Source organism: Chiloscyllium plagiosum, unplaced genomic scaffold, assembly GCF_037043375.1.
Source record: "Chiloscyllium plagiosum isolate Xiang-an unplaced genomic scaffold, Cpla_swu_hap1 HiC_scaffold_20, whole genome shotgun sequence".
Taxonomy (NCBI): Eukaryota; Metazoa; Chordata; class Chondrichthyes; order Orectolobiformes; family Hemiscylliidae; genus Chiloscyllium; species Chiloscyllium plagiosum.
The window spans coordinates 69,424,089-69,442,815 of NW_028270158.1; positions in this window are offsets into that span (position 1 = coordinate 69,424,089).

The window sequence follows — 18,727 nt, forward strand, 5'->3', positions numbered from 1 at the left end:
AAATTGAAGATTTATGCCCCCTCAAGAGGGGCCTCTTGGTTAAAGATTGGTCAAAAGAATCAACAGAATGCAGTCTGTAAAAGTACAAACGGTCATTAGTTTATTGAATTAAGGCACCTTGACGCAATTCTGTCCAGTAACAATGCTTCTGTGTTCCATGGTGAAGTCGCACAATTGAATGTGAAAATTACACATCATTTATATGATTTTATAAGAGATAGTACATCCTTAATTGCAAGAAAAAACAATCGCATCTAATAAGGTGACATGATTTACAGCACGTTAATCCAATGACATTTCCTTTGAAAGGGTTCTTAATTATAAGAAAAGTCCAATCAACTGTAATACGGTGACATGATTGACAACAGGCTAATCCAATGATTTCCCCAGGAAGGAAGTCTTATTTACTTAAATCGTCATGCCATGGTAGAAGTTCAAAGTTAGTTCGAATGGTTAATCTATGTGTCAGTACTCATTTTATGAAAGCTCCATTGTCCTCTTGTCTTTTGATTTCACCTTAATTCTGCAACACAGCAGTAAACGTTCACAGGGTGCAATCACTATTCTCAGCCATTTTGTTGTATTCTTTTAAATTGAAAAGTCATTCTGTGGTTAATAAAAATCAACTTATACTTATTGCCTTTAAAAATAACTTATTTTCAAATTTTAGATCATCAATATGATATGTTGAACAAACCTGGATTGCTAAGCCTTTCATCTTTTAGATGCAGCTTTCGGTTCATTATTATGTAAATGCCAGAACTTTCTTTATGTCACCTTCTCGGAACAACTTCATTTTCTATAACAAAAGGTGACATCTCAGCTCAGACAATGCATTAAAGGTGTAAGATCAGAGTCTGTGTGTGTGCCAGTCTTGAGTAAGGTTCGTTCTGTTTCCAATGTGGTATTTACGAAATATTATATGGATTGACAGCCTGCATTGGTTGCCTGCAGACTGCATTGTTGAGCAAAATAGAATGTATCTGCAAATGTAATTTTACAAATATAATTATATTAAAACTGATGCTCTCGTTAACACAGCTTTTAAAATGTCCAGTGCCTCCTGTCACTTTTCTGTCCATCCAAATTTAATTTCCTTCTTCAGTGTATCTGTCTGCAGTGCCGCCATGATGCTGAAGTTAAGCTGCTGTGTCCCAAATGTCGCAGCCATTAATTCATCGAGGATAGCCGGGGAAATTATACCATGGCTTTCATCACATTCCTTCCATGGATGTTATATCCATAGAAGGGCAGCGTTGCCTTTGCAAATTGTGTTTAAGTTTATTCCAGTTTTGCTTTTAGTAATCATTCAAAGAGTTTTGCTAACTGTCCCGTGTGACCTTTCCGTGAATGGGTAAAGATTACCAATTCATCAGCATAAATTACACTATTTCTTAACCCCGCACAACTCTGGTCTTTGGAATGTGGCTGGTGTGTTATTCATTCCAAAGGGTACCACTTTGAATTAATACAGCTCATTTAGGTTTACAAATGATGAAACATCTTTCACTTTTCCTGATAAAGATATTTGTTTTTAATCATGCAGTCAGTCAACTTTGTGACGCAACTGGCGAATTCAATTTTCTTGAGACAGTCCTCCAATTTTGTTATTGGATAGGGTTCTGATTTTGTTACAGCGTTGCCATTTCGATCTGCCACAAAGAATTGTTGGATAGAATAAGGTTTGGGAACGAACATGATCGGAAAGTTCTACTCACTCTGACTCACAATGTCTTCAATGAACATCGCATTCACTTCGTTCTGTACCTTTTCTCTCCTATCCCATTCTTCGAGGATATCCTCATTATTTTACTTATGATGAGGCACATCAAACTCCACGATACCTGCATTTGATTCGTCACTCTATAGGGTTGTAACTAAGGCATGTTTCCCTAGTTCCCTGCCTCTATTAGGTTTCAACATATTCACAAGGCATACCCGACACAGTTGTTTTATTTTTCTATTCAGTATCTTTACCAGGTAGTTTACCTGAATTAACTTTTTAACTCAGTTTGATAGGTACTACTAAACCTGCCTTTGAATGGTTCACCTACAATTGGTAACAACACTAACACGCCATCCCGACAGGAAAACGTCCGAATGTAACAGTTTCTATCTGCTAACTGCTTCATTCTACGCTATGCCCCCTTTAGGTGCCGTTTAGCTCCGTCCCCTACTCGATTTATTCTTTCTCTCACCTCCGATATATAAGCCAGGAGTGATATCTCCGAATTTGCTCCATCAATTTTTGTTGAATTGGTTTCAAAGGCCCTCTCGCTTCATGTCCCATTAACTCAATGGGAGAAAACTGAGTAGATCAACCTAGGCATCTCTGATGGCAAACAATACGATTGGCTTATCTTTATCACAATCATTTGGGTAATCCTGACTGTATGCTCCTAAAATTCTCTTCTGCGTCTCATGTCACTTTTCCAAGGCTCCCTAGGATTTTGACTAGTTTGGACTTGATTTGACATGTCATAACCCTAAACTATCCATGACTTTGTTAAAAATCGCGCCAGTTAAGTCAGATAGTTGTTCTGATTGGATTTCTCTGGGTAACCCATACCGGCTAAAGAAAGTTACCAACTCCTCTACAATCTTTTTCCCTTAAATAATCGTTAATTGAAATGCCTCCATAAATCTAATAGATGCATCCATTGTGGTTCCCACTGCTGGTTTTAATGAGGAAACCTCCACAATCAGTCATAACCCACGTGAACGGTTCTTCGAATAAAGAGATTTGGCAACCAAAGGTACTGATTTTATTACTGCCTGTGGCCTTCCTATTATTTGGCATGTGTGACAAATGCAGCAAAAGTTAACAACATCTTTGTGCAGTCTAGGAGAGTAGAAGTGCTTTTGTACGTTATGCTGAGTCTTCCTCAAGCTGAAGAAACTGCTTACAGATAGCTCATGCATAGCCCATAAAACGTCCTATCTGTATGCTCCAGATAACACAATCTGGAGCACTTCTGCCCATTAGTCCCCTGCACTAACCTGCCGTAGTCTCCTTGTTCGTTTTTCTCTTCTATCCTGAAGATAATAACCCTCAGGAATACATTTCTGATTCCTTTTCTGAGTATGCAGCATTATATACATACTTTTATCCGTATGCTCACTGATGATTTTACCTAATACCTGGAAGTCTGTGGTGAGTGGTGTTCCACAGGGCTCTGTCCTTGGCCCTCTATTGTTTGTAATTTTTATTAATGATTTGGATGAGGGGATTGAAGGATGGGTCAGCAAGTTTGCAGATGACACAAAGGTTGGAGGTGTAGTTGACAGTATAGAGGGCTGTTGTAGGCTGCAGCGGGACATTGACAGGATGCAGAGATGGGCAGATGGAGTTCAACCTGGATAAATGTGAGTTGGTGCATTTGAAAGCTGAGTACAGGATTAAGGATAGGATTCTTGGCAGTGTGGAGGAGCAGAGGGAGTGCAGGTACATAGATCCCTTATAATGGCCACCCAAGTGGACAGGGTTGTTAAGAAAGCATATGGTGTTTTGTCTTTCATTAACAGGGGTATTGAGTTTAAGAGTCGTGAGATCTTTTTTGCAGCTCTATAAAACTTTGGTTCGACCGCACTTAGAATACTGCGTCCAGTTCTGGTCGCCCTATTATAATGTGGATGCTTTCGAGAGGGCTCAGAGGAGGTTTACCAGGATGCTGCCTGGACTGGAGGAGTTATCTTATGAAGAGAGGTTGACTGAGCTCGGACTTTTTTCATTCGAGAAAAGGAGGAGAAGAGTGGACCTAAATGAGGTATACAAGATAATGTGAGGCATAGATAGAGTCGATAGCCAGAGACTATTTCCCAGGGCAGAAATGACTAACACGAAGGGTCATAGTTTTAAGCTGGTTGGAGGAAAGTATAGAGGGGATGTCAGAGGTGGGTTCTTTACACAGAGCATGGAATGCGTTGCCAGCAGCAGTTGTGGAGGCAGGGTCATTGGGGACATTTAAGAGACTCCTGGACATGCATATGGTCACAGAAATTTGAGGGTGCATACATGAGGATCAGTGGTCGGCACAACATCTTGGGCTGAAGGGCCTGTTCTGTGCTGTACTGTTCTATGTTCTATGTTCTAATATGGTGACGAAACATCTTCCAGTTTAATGAGCAAATCAGTATTCATATGTATTTAAATTTTTCATCTCGCTGTGGAAAGTCATTTCACTTTTCAGAAGGAAATAGCTCTGCTTGGCCCTTTGTGTATTCAGGATATTTTTTTCCTCTACCAGAACATGAAAACACGTTTCAGCACACTAAACCACACGTCCCTCATCTTTCTTCTTCCTTTTGTCTTCTTGCTGTAACTTGTAATAGGCGTTACTACATAGTCTGGAAAATTCCAGCGGAAATTTCTTTTATCTTCTCACCTCACTGGTCTTCCTTTGGCTTCTCCACAACAACGGATGTCACTTCCACCTTGTATCCTGTTAAACTGTTCCCAAGAATAGACTACATTGTTGCAGCTGACACTTTGTCAATCATTGCCACTGCTACTTTCCCAATCAGATTTACGCCTCCAACCTGGTCTTACAGAGGGGAATGCTAAATATCTGTCTACCCATTCCACAAATTACTCAGGAAGTGTGAATATACTTTCATCTCCTCCGATCAGTGACTAACCATGTCTTGTATCTCTTAAAATTCTAACTTATTTCCTTTCTGTCCCTGTTCTTCCTGAGTACACTTTACACAGGGAAATGAAGTCTTTATAGAGATCAGACCTCAACTCGATACCCGGCCCCTGTCTAGGCTGTGCACTCTCCTGCTTCTCCTCGACTTTCCTTGATGTATCCTTCTCTACTTTTCCTAACGCCATTGGATTGCCCACTTTTGCCACATCTTTTCCCACATCTCTTCTTCACTGACCAACACTGTGACTTTTTATGTCCCATCTTACCACAATGGAAACACCTGAAACGTTCCACTTCATTGGCCTTCTTTTTTCACCTACTGTAAACTATTGGCAGTGTGCTCTACTGAATTGAATTGATGTGAATTGAATTTATTGTCACATGTACCGAGGCTACTATTTGTTTTTCAGTGAACTACCTCACCTGTTCCCAATTTCTTTCCCACACAAGACTAAATTTGTGCCAGAAACGATGTTTCACCTTGCGCACCAATACATGTTCACCGACCATCTCTGATGCTCTTCTCACTTCTTGAAATTTCTGTTCAACCACATAAGTTCTTATCATCTCTGGAAGTGGGTTTTCAAACTTCTCCAGCAGAATAAACTCTCTTCATACCTCATGGATCTTGACGTAAGTTTTCTTGTTGAGCTGGAAGGTTCGTTTTCAGATGTTTAGTCACCATAGTAGGTGACATAATCAGTCCAATGATGCACTAGTATTGTTTCATAAATAGAAAGCGGGACATAACACCAGTGCTTGCCGGAGACTCAATGTTGATGTTATCTAGTACGGTGATGAAATGTCAGAAAAGGAATCTTCCAGCTCAGCGAGCAAACTTACATCCAGAAGCTCAACCTCAGCTACAAATCTTCTCAAAATGCGCTACGTTCATAGTTCTCATCTACTTGTAAGGCCCAATCTTAAAATTATTACATTTAATTCATATGAAGTCAACGTAAGTCTGATGCATTTACTTCTTTTTTTCTGAATCGCTGTCTGCAAGCTTCCTCTCCCAATTCAACAGCACTTAAAAAAACCTGTTTGGCATCTTTGTAATCTCTTGAACCCATCATCTGACAGCGCTGCATTTCCCTGACCAGCCCTGCCAAACAGCTGATTTTCATTTAGCATTTCTCATAAGTTCTCTTACCACTCCATCTGCCGAGCCAATTTTTGAAATGCAATAAAGAAGGCTTCGTCACCTTTCTCATCAGAATGTGCCAAAGATTAAGCATGTTTGTATAAATCACAATATTCTTACTTCCTGCTAAGCCCTCCTGCTTAGTTTGAAACCAGCAACACGGAAAAGATTTATCCCGTGCATTAATCCGTAAAGATCCGAGTGACCAAAAACTATTTAACGTAAAAATTAACAATGTTATTTCTTAAAATAAAGCAGGGAATAGTTAACTAACCACTATTTACTATTTCTTCCTCTAACGTATCTTTTAACTTCCCTTCTCTGATACATGTCCGATAAAACTCCAAATTAAGTTTCACAAAACTACACTTCTTATCTTAAAGACTTGCCAGCTTTCGTTCTTCTATTCGGATCTTTCTGTGTCTTCTTTTCATGACCAATTTCTGCCTCATATATTACTGATCGAATAGGTATTTTTAAGAGTGCTAATTTTCCAGTAGTCGTTTTACCTTCTGGACTTGACAGTTCCGCTCCCAACTGTACAGTTCTTTCCGTGTTATACGCCCAAAGCATCGGATTGGGTCACTGGATTTAAAGATAGTCAATATAGTCAAATCAAAATCGATTGAATTTTGATATCATTCGAGGTATAAGTTCAACTGATTAACCGAGTTCAAATTCGTGTTTTGTTTTGCCTCAAAGCAACTCAGCGAATGCTGATTCTTCTTAATTAAATATTACTTTTTAAATTCTCCTGCACCAGCTTATTTGCCAAACCTTTGCGCTCTTAAAGTGGCACTTACGTCTTCATGACACCACCCCCATAAGAAAATATGAACCATCATAACGAAAAGACGACTTCATTTTTCACTACTTTTAAAACACATTCCCCTAACATGCAAACATCTTTATTATAAGTTCAACTTAAATTTTTCCCATGTATCTGTATATGTATAACATTAAATTAAATCCGTGATAATGCATCTGCAGTTACACTCCTCTGACCCGCAACATGTATGATTTTTAAATGAAAAGTTTGGAACATAATACACCAACGCAGTAGTCTCATATTCTTATTTTAAATCGTTCTAAGAATGTAAGTGGATTGTGGTCAGTGCACACAACCGTCTCCGCCGCATTGTTTGTGAGATACACATGAAAATTTGGTAAGTCCAGCACCAAACTCAATAGTTCCTTTTCGACTGTGGAGTATTTCCTCTGGTGGATGTTGATCTTTTATGAAAAGTAACGAGTGGCTGGCAGTTCAATCCCATCGCATATTCCTGGAGAAGTACAGCTCAAACTCCAATGTAACTGGCATCGATGGCGACTTTAAAAGGGTTTGAAAAGATTGGTTTTGCTAAAACTGGTTTGTTAGTGATATCATTTAGAATGGCCAAATGCATCCTGGCATAGTACTGCCCATCTTCAGCAAATCAGTTAACAGTGCCACTACTCTGCTCTAATTTAGAACAAACAGCTGACAGAATCTGCTGAGTCCCAAGAATTGAAGCAGGTCTTCCTTCGAGGTTGGTCGTGGAAAATCCTCGATAGCCATCGTCTTTGCGTTCCGTGGGGTCAAACATCTATGACCAATGTTATGTCCCAAGAATGCCATCTCTGCTTTCGTGAATTCCATTTTCTTTAATTTTATCACCAGTTTTTCTTCTCGTAGTCGTTAAGAGCTCTTCCAACTGTACGATATGATGTTTCCAGAACTTTCTAAAGATCACTAGAAAGCGGCACGGTGGCACGGTGGCACAGTGGTTAGCACTGCTGCCTCACAGCGCCAGAGACCCGGGTTCAATTCCCGCCTCAGGCGACTGACTGTGTGGAGTTTGCACGTTCTCCCCGTGTCTGCGTGGGTTTCCTCCGGGTGCTCCAGTTTCCTCCCACAGTCACAAAGATGTGCAGGGTCAGGTGAATTGGCCAAACTAAATTGCCCGTAGTGTTAGATAAGGGGTAATTGTAGGGGTATGGGTGGGTTTCGCTTCGGCGGGTCGGTGTGGACTTGTTGGGCCGAAGGGCCTGTTTCCACACTATAATGTAATCTAATCTAATCTAATCACTACATCGTCCAAATAAACTACACGGTTTTTTTAATACAGCCATAATTCTATTCATAAGTCTTTAGAATGTGGCAGGTGCGTTCTTCATTTCAAAGGGCATTACTTTAAATTGGTATAGCCCATGTGGGGTGACAAATGCAGAAATGAATTTAGCCCACTCTGATAAAGGTACCCTGCCATTAATCATGCATTGAGTCCATCTTGGTGAAGTAACTGGCCTGTCCGACTTTCTCGATAGCGCCCTCCAAACTAGGAATTAGGTATAAATTAGGAGTCCGATTTTGTAACGGCATTGACCTTCCGATGATTCACGCTGACTCGTTGACTCCCATCCACTTTGAGAGCAAAGGCGATCGGCGAACTCCACTCGCTTTGGCTTGGTTTGAATTTGTTCTCGACGACCATGGCCTCCATCTCCATTTCGATCTGTCTAGCTTTGAAAGTGTTAAGCCAAGAGGGGTATTGTTTTATCATAGCTGTATTTCCCACGTCTATGTCATGTACTATAGCATTGGTCCTCCCCATCTGATTCTTACATATGTCCTTGTTATATAGTAACAAATCTTTCATGTCCGTTCTATGCTCCTGAATCATGCAACTTACCAATGTGCCTCACACCTCAAGGACTTCATCATTTTTAAAATCTGCTTTGAGGCATCTCAAAATCAATATCATCTGGATTTGATTCCTCACTCTGCAGTGCATTAATTAATACCTGTTTCTCAAGTTCTTTCTCTCTAGTGCAATACGGTTTCAAAATGTTCACATGACATACCCGATACTTTATTTTTCCTTCCTAGCATCTTCACTAAATTCTTCACCTCACTCAACTTTGTTTTTCTCAATTTGGAAGGGAGAAGAAAACATGGCTTTGAACGGATCTCCTATCTCTGCTAACAGTACTAACACCTTATCGTCTTGGGAACATGTCCGAGTCTCAGAGCTGTTATGTGACATCTGTTTCATTCTGTACTATGCCCTCTTCACATGCTGTATTTTTGTATTTTTGTATCACAAAGTGTTGGCATGTGTTTAATTTTAGTCCCAACTTTGTTGTTCTCCACGATAATGCAAGTATCGTTCAGCAAAATAGGAGGAATTCACATCTTGTTGTTGCCCAATTCACAAAACAAAGTAAATATCCCTTGCAACCAGACCTGTATTTAAAATGGATTCCAAAAGACCTGAATTCAGGCATGGTGCCACTGGACCTCACAGCAGCCTGTATGACTGACCCTGCAAAGATGTCTGTGCAGAGAGCTTCCAAACTGGGTCAGGGCAATCAATCAAACATTTCTTCACAACAAACTATTTGGACTCTATTTTGGTCAGGTAAAAATCTAGCCAACAGACTACCTTCAACTGAACAGTCAAAAATGTCTTACAACTTCATCTTCAGGCAGAGTCTGATGCGCATGGATTGTCAGAAGGGACACAAGACACCTATGGCGATAATACCTGACATTCCTCCCAGATTCCAAATATCTTCAGTCTGGACCAGACCCAGAAACTAACAATTTGACAGTCTCTTGTAGCAGGCTGTGTCTCACAGTCTACCTTCGAAAACCATATCCAGTATAAGTCTCGTAAACATTCATCAGTGTCAAAACAGAGAGGTCACAAGTTCAACAGAGAGCAACGGAGCCTGTCGGGATTCATGACTATACAGTTTGAAATCCTATTTAGGTCCGGAATTCTTCAGTTCCTGGAAGTGGTCAGTGACGTATTTGGCTGGTTATTTTACCTGGAAGACCAAGTTTTTCCTATAAATCCTGCTCATCTACCCAAAAGAAAATCCGTGCGTCGGTTGGAAAGATGATAGGTGTTTCCTTTCCTGTTTCATTCTTTTTTCAGCAGTGTATTTGGGAATTCATAATCGTGGAAATTGTGGCTAAGGCAGCTGAATGATCCTCCTGCAGTATGTTGGAGATAAGGATCATCTCTCGTGTCCCTGCTGACTTCATTTGTGAGAATGACACCAAACACCACCTCGTCGAGAACCGTGTTAAGGAAATGGTGCTGGAGCTGGATGCACTTTGAAACATGCAGGAGGTGGAGGGAGTTATTAAGAGGTATTACGGGGAGGTTACTCTACAGGCACGTGAAGAATGTAGATGAGTTACTGTCAGGTGAAGAAAAGGGAACAGGCAGGCAGTGCAGGGATCTCCTGTGGTGATTCGCCACAACAACTATACCGTTTTGATACATTTGGTGATGGTTGGGGGGGGGGGGGGGGCAGAGGCGGAGACGTTCCACTGGCAAGCAATGGGATACAGGTCTCTGGCGCAGAGCCTGTCGCTGTTGCTCAAAGTGGAAGGGGCAAGAGCAGCAGAATATTTCTCACTGGAGATTCATAATTAGAGGGACAGATAGGAGTTTTTGGGGAACGAGAAAAACTCACAATTGGTGTGTTGCATCCCAGGTGCCAGGGTTCATGATGTCTCTGATTATACAATCAGGATCCTAGATGGGGAGGGGGAGTAGCCCCAATTCGTGGTCCACAAAAATGATTTGATATAGGTAGGAAGAATAATGGAGATCTAAAGCAGGAATACTGGGATCTAGGGTGGAACCTTAGAGCTGGATCAAGCTGAGTTGCTCTCTCTGGTTTATTGCCCGTTCCACTTGCTCGCGAAGCGGGGAACAGAGAGAGAACGCAGCTGAACACGAGGCTGCCAGAATGGTAACGGAGGGAGAGTTTTGGACTCTTGGATAACTGGATCTCTTTCTGCAGAAGATTGGACCTGTACATTCAGGGTCGTCTTCAACTGAACCAGAGGGGTACAATATCCAGGTGGGGGAGTGATTTGATAATGCCATTAGGGGGTGGGGAGGTGTTCAACTAATGCAAGAAGGGGATGGGAACCTGATTGGTCGTTCCAGTGCATAGTATACTGAGGGTAATGACGCCAGCGATAGGTTTGCAAGGTCGCAGGAGGACACCATAACCAGGATGCTGGTTTGAAATGTCTGTACTTCAAAATCAGGAGCATCCGGAATAAGATTGGTGAACTTGCCTCATGGGTTGGTATTTTCGATTTCGATGTTTTGGCCATTTCGGAGACATAGCTAGAGGAGGGAAATAAATGTTTGATACAGATTTTGTGATTTAAGTATTTCAGCAAGAACTGCAGTTATAATAAAAATGTGGGGAAGTGGCATTGCTAATCAAGGGCGGTATTACAATAGCTGAGATAACGTTTCAGGACTCATCCACTAAGGTAGTTTGAGCTGAAAATCGAAACAGGAAAGGAAAGGTCACCCTGTTGGGTGTTTTCTCTAGGCCTCCGAAATGTTCCACAGATGTGGAGGAAAGGAGAGCAAAGATGATTTTCAATCGAATCGAGAGTAACAGAATAGTTTTTATGGGGCACTTTAACTTTCCTTATATTGACTGGAAATAATATAGTTCAACTAGTTTGGATTGGTCTGTTTTTGTTCAATATGTGCAGGAGTGTTTTCTGACACAGTCTGAAGATATTGGATTTGGTACTGGAGAATGAAGCAGGTCAGTTGTTAGACTTGAAGGTCGGTGAGCACTTTGGCGATAGTGACCATATATCAGTTATTTTTACAATACTAATGGGTCGTGATAGGTACATACAGCAGTGAAAAGTGTATAACTGGGCGAAAGGCAAATATGATGCGATTAGGCCAGATTTCGGATCCAGTATGGGGAAGGAAACTGCAAGGAATGGACACACTAGAAATGCAGCTTATTTGAAAAGTAGCGACTGTGGGTTCTTCATAAATGCATATTTATCAGGCAGGGAGGTAGATGTCGAGACAGGGAGCCATACTTTTCAAAAGAATTTAAAGCGCTTATCAAGAGGAAGAAGAAAGCTTGTGTGAAGATGATGCGTGAAGGCTGATTTAAGTGGACTGAGAGTTATAGGTTAGCGAGAAAAGATCTATAGAGAGGGATAAGAAGACCCAGGAGGGAACATGAGTTGTGTTTCGCGTACAGGATCAAGGAAAACATCGGTTTATCAGGAATAAAAGAATGACCTGAGGAAGATTAGGGCCAATCAATGATAATAGTGGAAAATTGTGTGTGGAATCTGAGGATATAGCAGAAGCACTTACTAAATACTTTTCGTCAGTCTTCACATTGGGAAGGTGAATGTTCCTAAAAATACGTAGAGGATACTAGATTAGATGGGATTGAGGTTCACAAAATTGAGATTTTAGCAATTTTGGAAGGTTTGAAAATAGATAAGACCACTGGCCCGTATGGTATTTATCTCGGAGGTGATTGCAGAGACTTTGGCTCAAATCATGATATCATCATTCTCGACATCAGCAGTGACAGAAGACAGGAGAATAGCAAATGTTGTCCCTTTGTTTAAGAAGGCGATTCGGGACAACCCTTGTAATAATAGGCCACAGAGTCTTACTTTAGCTAAGGGTGAAGTGTTGGAAAAGCTTGTAAGAGATAAGTTTAATAATCATCTGGAACAGAATAACTTGATGAGGGACAGTCAACATGGTTTAGTGAAGGATAGATTGTGCCTAACTAACCTTACTGAGTTCTTCGAGAAGGTGACAACTCAGGTAGATGAATGTAAAACAGTTGATGAGGTGTTTCAGTAAACCGTTTTATAAGGCTCCACATGGTAGGCGATTCCACAAAATACGGAGTTTGGGGATCGAAGGTGGTTTAGAAAATTGAATGCTGAAACTGTGTTGCTGGAAAAGCGCAGCAGGTCAGGCAGCATCCAGGGAACAGGAGAATCGACGTTTCGGGCATAAGCCCTTCTTCAGGAAAATTGAATCACAAAGAAGCTGGCTGAAAGAAGACAGAGGGTGGTGGTTGATGTATTAATGTTCATCCTGTAGGTCAGTTACCAGTGATGTAGGTTAAGTTAACATCAGATTAATTTCACAGGTCGGGGCAGCATCGAAGGCAAAAAGGCCTATACTGCGCTTTAACGGTCTCTGTACTATTTTCTGTATTCAACATGTCCTTCTTCATAATGCCCTATTCAATCCACTGACTGACTGCTTTTTATTTCAGGGTTCCATATGATGCTGCCTTCCTGATAAATTAGGATTCTAAATATCCTGTGGATCACGGAATGGAAAACATGGGAAGGCACCAAGGATTTCCTGTGAGAAACTCCATCTGCTGAGAGGCAGGTTTGAATTACCAGGGAAGAGCGATCATTGCTCAGAAAGAATCTGCACAAGCTGGGACCATGCACAGGTCATTAGCATCACTGTGAGCACGTGCACTTATGGAGAGACATAAATAATGCTGCCCATACTGAAGGTTGTCTCCTGCGCTCACTGAGCGGTGAATTAATTAACAGAAACTCATGGTATGTGGAGGTGATCGCTCGGTTCTTGAAAGGTTCATCTGATGGGGAGGGTTAGAGTGGTCGGAGGTGTTAACGTGATATCAGGGTTGGAGTGACTGGAGAAGGTTACAAAGATAGGGAGGTATGGATTGAGTGGAGAAGATGATAGCGACAGGGAGAGTTGTAGTAGCTGGGGGAGATGACAGCAATAGGGGTTGGAGTGACAGGAGGAGGTATCAGCGATAGGGAGGGCTCGAGTGACTGGAGGACGTGACAGCGGTAGGGAGGTCCGGAGTGACTGGAGGAGGTGACAGTGATAGGGACGGTCGAGGTGACTGGAGGAGGTTACAACGACAGGGCTGCTTGGTATTATTGGAGACGTTGCAGTGTTAGTGAGCCTGGAGTGACTGCAGGAGATTACACTGATAAGGAGGGCTGTGGTTTTCAGTTAAGGTTAAAGACATAATGAGTGTTGTTCAGACAGAAGATTATAAAGCTGTCAGGACAAGTTTTTCACACAAAGAGTGGTAGGAGTCTGGAGCAGTAGTGGTTGTGGAGTCAGACATGATATGGGATTTTATAGTGGCATTCAGATAAGCAGATGACTTTACGTGGAGCAGCGGTAAATATAACAAGAGAACGCAGAAGGGATTAGTTTAATTTGGCGTCATGTACAGCATACCGTCGTGAGCCAGTACCTGTGCAGTATTGTTCCATGTTCTACGTAACTCTTTTCCAATTATACATCAAGGAAGGGTCTGGAACGAAAATAGTCTCTGACAGGGGCCTGTAAGATCAGGGAATGGATGGAAAATGTAAGAGGGAACAGGAAAAACAAAAGTAAGCAGAAGCATAGGAGAGTCCGAATGATGTTTGTGAGGGAAGCCACTTATGCGACTGGAATAAATTAGCAGCACATTGCTTAACGACCGGCAGTGATGAAACCCTCATTTGAACATGATTGGATATGAACGATAGACTATCACATCGGCTTGAAATACTCATTATTGAAGGTAGTGCATGTTGGGCAAAGGCAAAGAGATTATCTTGGAGGACATGGATGAAATTGAGCAATGGATGGACGTGGTTTCAAAACCGTAGCACAGAGATCACACCAGGTCCTGACCAAAGAACCATAGCAAAGCAACTCAAGTGTTGAATTATAGATGAATGCTCAATCACATTCACCTCTGAAACAATTTCATCGTACTTCAATGTAAGCTCGCCTGCTGGCCTTTTAGTAAAAAAAAGTAGCTTGGAACTGGAATCAGAGAAATACTTTAGTTTTCATATCTTACATTTCTCTGTAAAATGATAAGATGAAAGAAATATGTTGACAGCCAATCAGAAGTAGTAAGTATACCTGTTGGTTTGAGTTCTAAAACGCACCTTTTAAAAGATTTTCCAAAATTTATCACCATTAGTTGAGAATGAAAATTTGCAAATTTATTGAGTGATCAAGTAATTTTATGTCAAGGTTATGTTGTAAAGAGGGTTTTAGAAATTTGAAAGATGCATCCAATTTCAAGATGTTTTCTGTATCCACAAATTGTGTTGGTCCAAAGATTTTTTGGATAGCCGAAGCTTGAAATGCAGGAAGGAGAAAATTATTGCACGAACAAAATCAATCTTTTGGAACAACTGAATTAAATGGCGGGCTAATTACCCAGCATGTCCCGGGTAGATTAATGTCCCCCACACTTACTAAAGGAGAGCGCAGCGCATTCACAGTGTTGGCTTTATCGCCATGTTAAATGGGGAAAGGCGCGCTTTTCCAGATGGGAAAGCTGCAGGAGCTAGGTGGAGGGATTGAGACCGGGATCGTTTACAAAACTTTTCAGCGACAAGCGAGCACCTAGAAAAATAACTTGTGGGAAATGCTTTGCAGTTCTGAGGTAAATAGTCACTGTCCAGGCCGGCGATCCGGACACGATTTGGACATACCGGTGACGTCATAGTACAGGGCGGGGAATAAGGCCGACTCATGCAGATTCTGAATATCTGAGACGAAAACATAAAGAGCCGGAGGAAGTCAGCACCTCTGGCAGTATATGTCGACAGAAAAAGAATTAATAATTCCAATCCAGTGTACATCATTTTCAGAACCCATTCCTCGTGTTGTGCAGTATCCTGGACAATAGCTTTTCTTTTAATCAGTTCAACAGACGGCATTTGTAACCATCAGCAGTCTACTTGAATTCCTAATTTTTTCTTCCGGTGAAATGTTCAATCAATCAGACTTGTTATGTCACATTTGTGATGCAGGGGGGCTTGAGCATGTTGGCCTATTTCGATGGTATGGAGTTCCTCATGATCGAGTCCTTGGCACAACCATCTTTAGCTGCGTTGTCAATGACTTTACCTTAAGAAGTGGAGATGTTGCTTGACGATTGTACAAAATTCAGCATCGTTTTCAACTGCTCAGATACTGTAATATCCATATGTTCAATTTGTAAGTTTGCTTGCTGAGCTGATAGGTTTGTTCTCATTGAGAACAACCTTGTCACCTGAACCTCAACCTGAGCTAAAACCCTTCAAAAAACCACAGCAAGACCAAAGCACATTTAAACGCTGCACAAGTGGCAAGAAATAGTCGTATCATAAACGCACTTAGCAATGACCATGTTCAGCAAGAGAAAATCTGAGTATCCCTTGTTGACATTCAACAGCAATATCTTTGTTGAATCCTCCACGAACTGCATTCCGGGGGGTGTACGAATGACTAGAAACTGAATAGAAGAAACCATACAAATACAGTTGGTACAAAATCAGAACAGAGGTTAAAAATCTTGCAGCGCTCAACTCACCTCCTGCCTGCCCAGGGTTTACAAGACATTAGTCAAGTGCAGTATGGAATACCATATGCATGAATGCATATGAATACCATATTGAATACTGCTTCAACAATACAGGAAGCTTGACAACACCTGGGACAAAACAGCAATTTTGATTACCAAACACGTTCACTACTCACTTTCTTCACCATTGATGCACAGTCACAGCAAAGGATATCATTTCTTGTGCAACAGTCTTCTGGACAGGGAGCTTGTGCTGTCCACTACTTGGCGAAGTACATCCCACAAAACGCTTGCACCTCAAGACGCACAATGGCTCAGAGATGTTGGGAACAACAACCTGATTTATTCAGGAAGGCTCCTTTTTGATTTGATAGTAGTCTTTGCACCTTTTAATATGATTGGATCATTTGTTTATGAGGGTGTGTAAAATTGAGAAAAGACATCTTTCGGAAATTGAATTTGTTCGTTCTGAAATTTTATTCCATATGGACAGCGATAATATTTGTCAATCATTTTACAAAGTAACAGACTGAAAGAATTGAGGATGAGTGAGTCAAATCAAACACGCTATGAATATCCAACAGTGTCACTAAATTCAGCAAGACATGAAGGGAACATGTTCATCTAGAATGTCTTTGGAAAAAGATTTCAAACTCCAGTGTGATTGGTGAAGCGCCAACAAACACACATACGCACACACACTAGTGTCTGAGTGTTCCAGTTAGCTGACTGCAGAAATTATTCAACATTATCCAGTAACCTTCTAAAAAAAACCTCACATTAGACCCATGTTATGTCTATGGACACGGATTCAACGGAGCATTCAACTTGAAGATGTGTGAGGAGATCAGCACCATGGAAATGTTGGATTGTGGGAATGATTAGAAATACTCAGGCCAACTGGAAGCCCATGTTCTCAAGCATTCTGGGTGGGTCTGTTCACTTGCTCCATGTGTAGGATGTGTTTTGATCTGTCATCCAGCTTCGTGCAGCATCACTGGTTTAGACTGACAAGAGACGTTTCTCCTGACTGTGGGCAATAAAAAAACCTTTGAGATCAAAAAGGCCTAAAATGCAAAGGTCTGAAATCAACATCAACCTGTTCACATGGGGGAGATTCCATTCAGCTGTTCCATGGGTGCGAAGATACTCATTTGGGGATCAAGACAAATGTAACACAAACGCTTTCATTAGAGGGAGAGAAGATTTGCCTGCTCTGTTTCGAAAGGGATAGACTTCACAATCCAGCGGAATGTCGTCCGGTCGAGTTGACACTGGCGAGAGACCATTCATCTGCTCTGTGTGTGAGAAGGCATTTATTAAGTCAGCAAAGCTTCAGATACACAAGGTTGGGTATCCTAGAAAGAGAATGTACGCCTGCATTGAGTCAGGGAAGGGATACACTTGGTCATCTGTACTCAGTGAACACCAGCAAATTCACACGAGGGAGAAACCTTTCCCGAGCTCTTTGTTTCAGAAGGGGTTCACTCAGTTATAGACTCACAGAATCATGGCAATGTGCCGCATGGAAACAGTGCCTTCAGTCCAACACGTCCATACCGACCAGATACCACAACCCAATTAATCACGCCTGCCAGCTCCGGCCCTTATCCGTCCAAACACTTCCTATTCATATACCCATCCAAATGCCTCTTAAATGTTACAATTGTACCAGCCTCCACCACTTCCTTTAGCAGCTCATTCCATACACATACCACCCTCAGTGTGAAAACGTTACCCCGTAGGTATCTTTATGTCTATCCCCACTCACCCTAAACCTATGCCTTCTAGTTCTGGACTCCCCAACCTAGGGAAAAATGCTTTCCCACTTGCCCTGTCCATGCGCTTCTTAATTTTGTACACCTCAGCCTCCGATGCTCCAGGGAAAACAGCCCTAGCCTGTTCAGCCTCTCCCAATAGCTCAAATCCTCCATTCCTGACTACAACATTGTAAATCTTTTCAACCCTTTCAAGTTTTGCAACATCTTTCCGATAGGCAGGAGACCAGAATTGCACGCAATATTCCAACAGTGGCCTAACAATGTCCTGTACAGCCGCAACATGATCTCCTATCTCCTGTACTCAATGTTCTGACCAATAAAGGAAAGCATGCCAAACGCCTTCTTCACTATCCTACCCACTCCAATGTCTGTTTATTCAGCAACACTGCATACAACCCGACCATTAAGTGTATAAGTCCTAGTACGATTTGCTTTCCCAAAATGCACACCTTGAATTTATCTGAATTAAACTCCATCTGCCACTTCTCAGCCCATTGGTCCATCTGGCCAAGATCATGTGGCAATATGAGGTTCTCTAGTCTCAGTAGACATGGCCGTGTTCACACCAATGAGAGAAAGTTTAAATGCTTTGAATGTGAGAAGAACTTTAGGAGTAGCAGTGATTTGATGGAACATCAGACAACACATTGTGGGGAGTGGCTGTTCACCTGCACTGTGTGCAGCAAGGGATTCAATGAATCATCCGCACATGGGACAAAGCAGGGAGGTTGCGTTATTTGAGTTCAACTGGCTGAATTGTTGGTTCTGAGGTTGCCATTAAGGAATTTTCTGTTCAACTTCTTCCCTTGCCTAAAGTAAGATGACCCTCTAGTTAGTCATCAACAGTCAATCCTGTCTCGAATGAAGAGAGCAGCCCATGTGGTCTGATAAGACTGTGATGACTACACATTCCAGTGAGGTCACGTGATTGTATTCTTCTGTTCTTACATCCGGAGCTGAACTGTATTCATTCCGTCAGCAGGCGT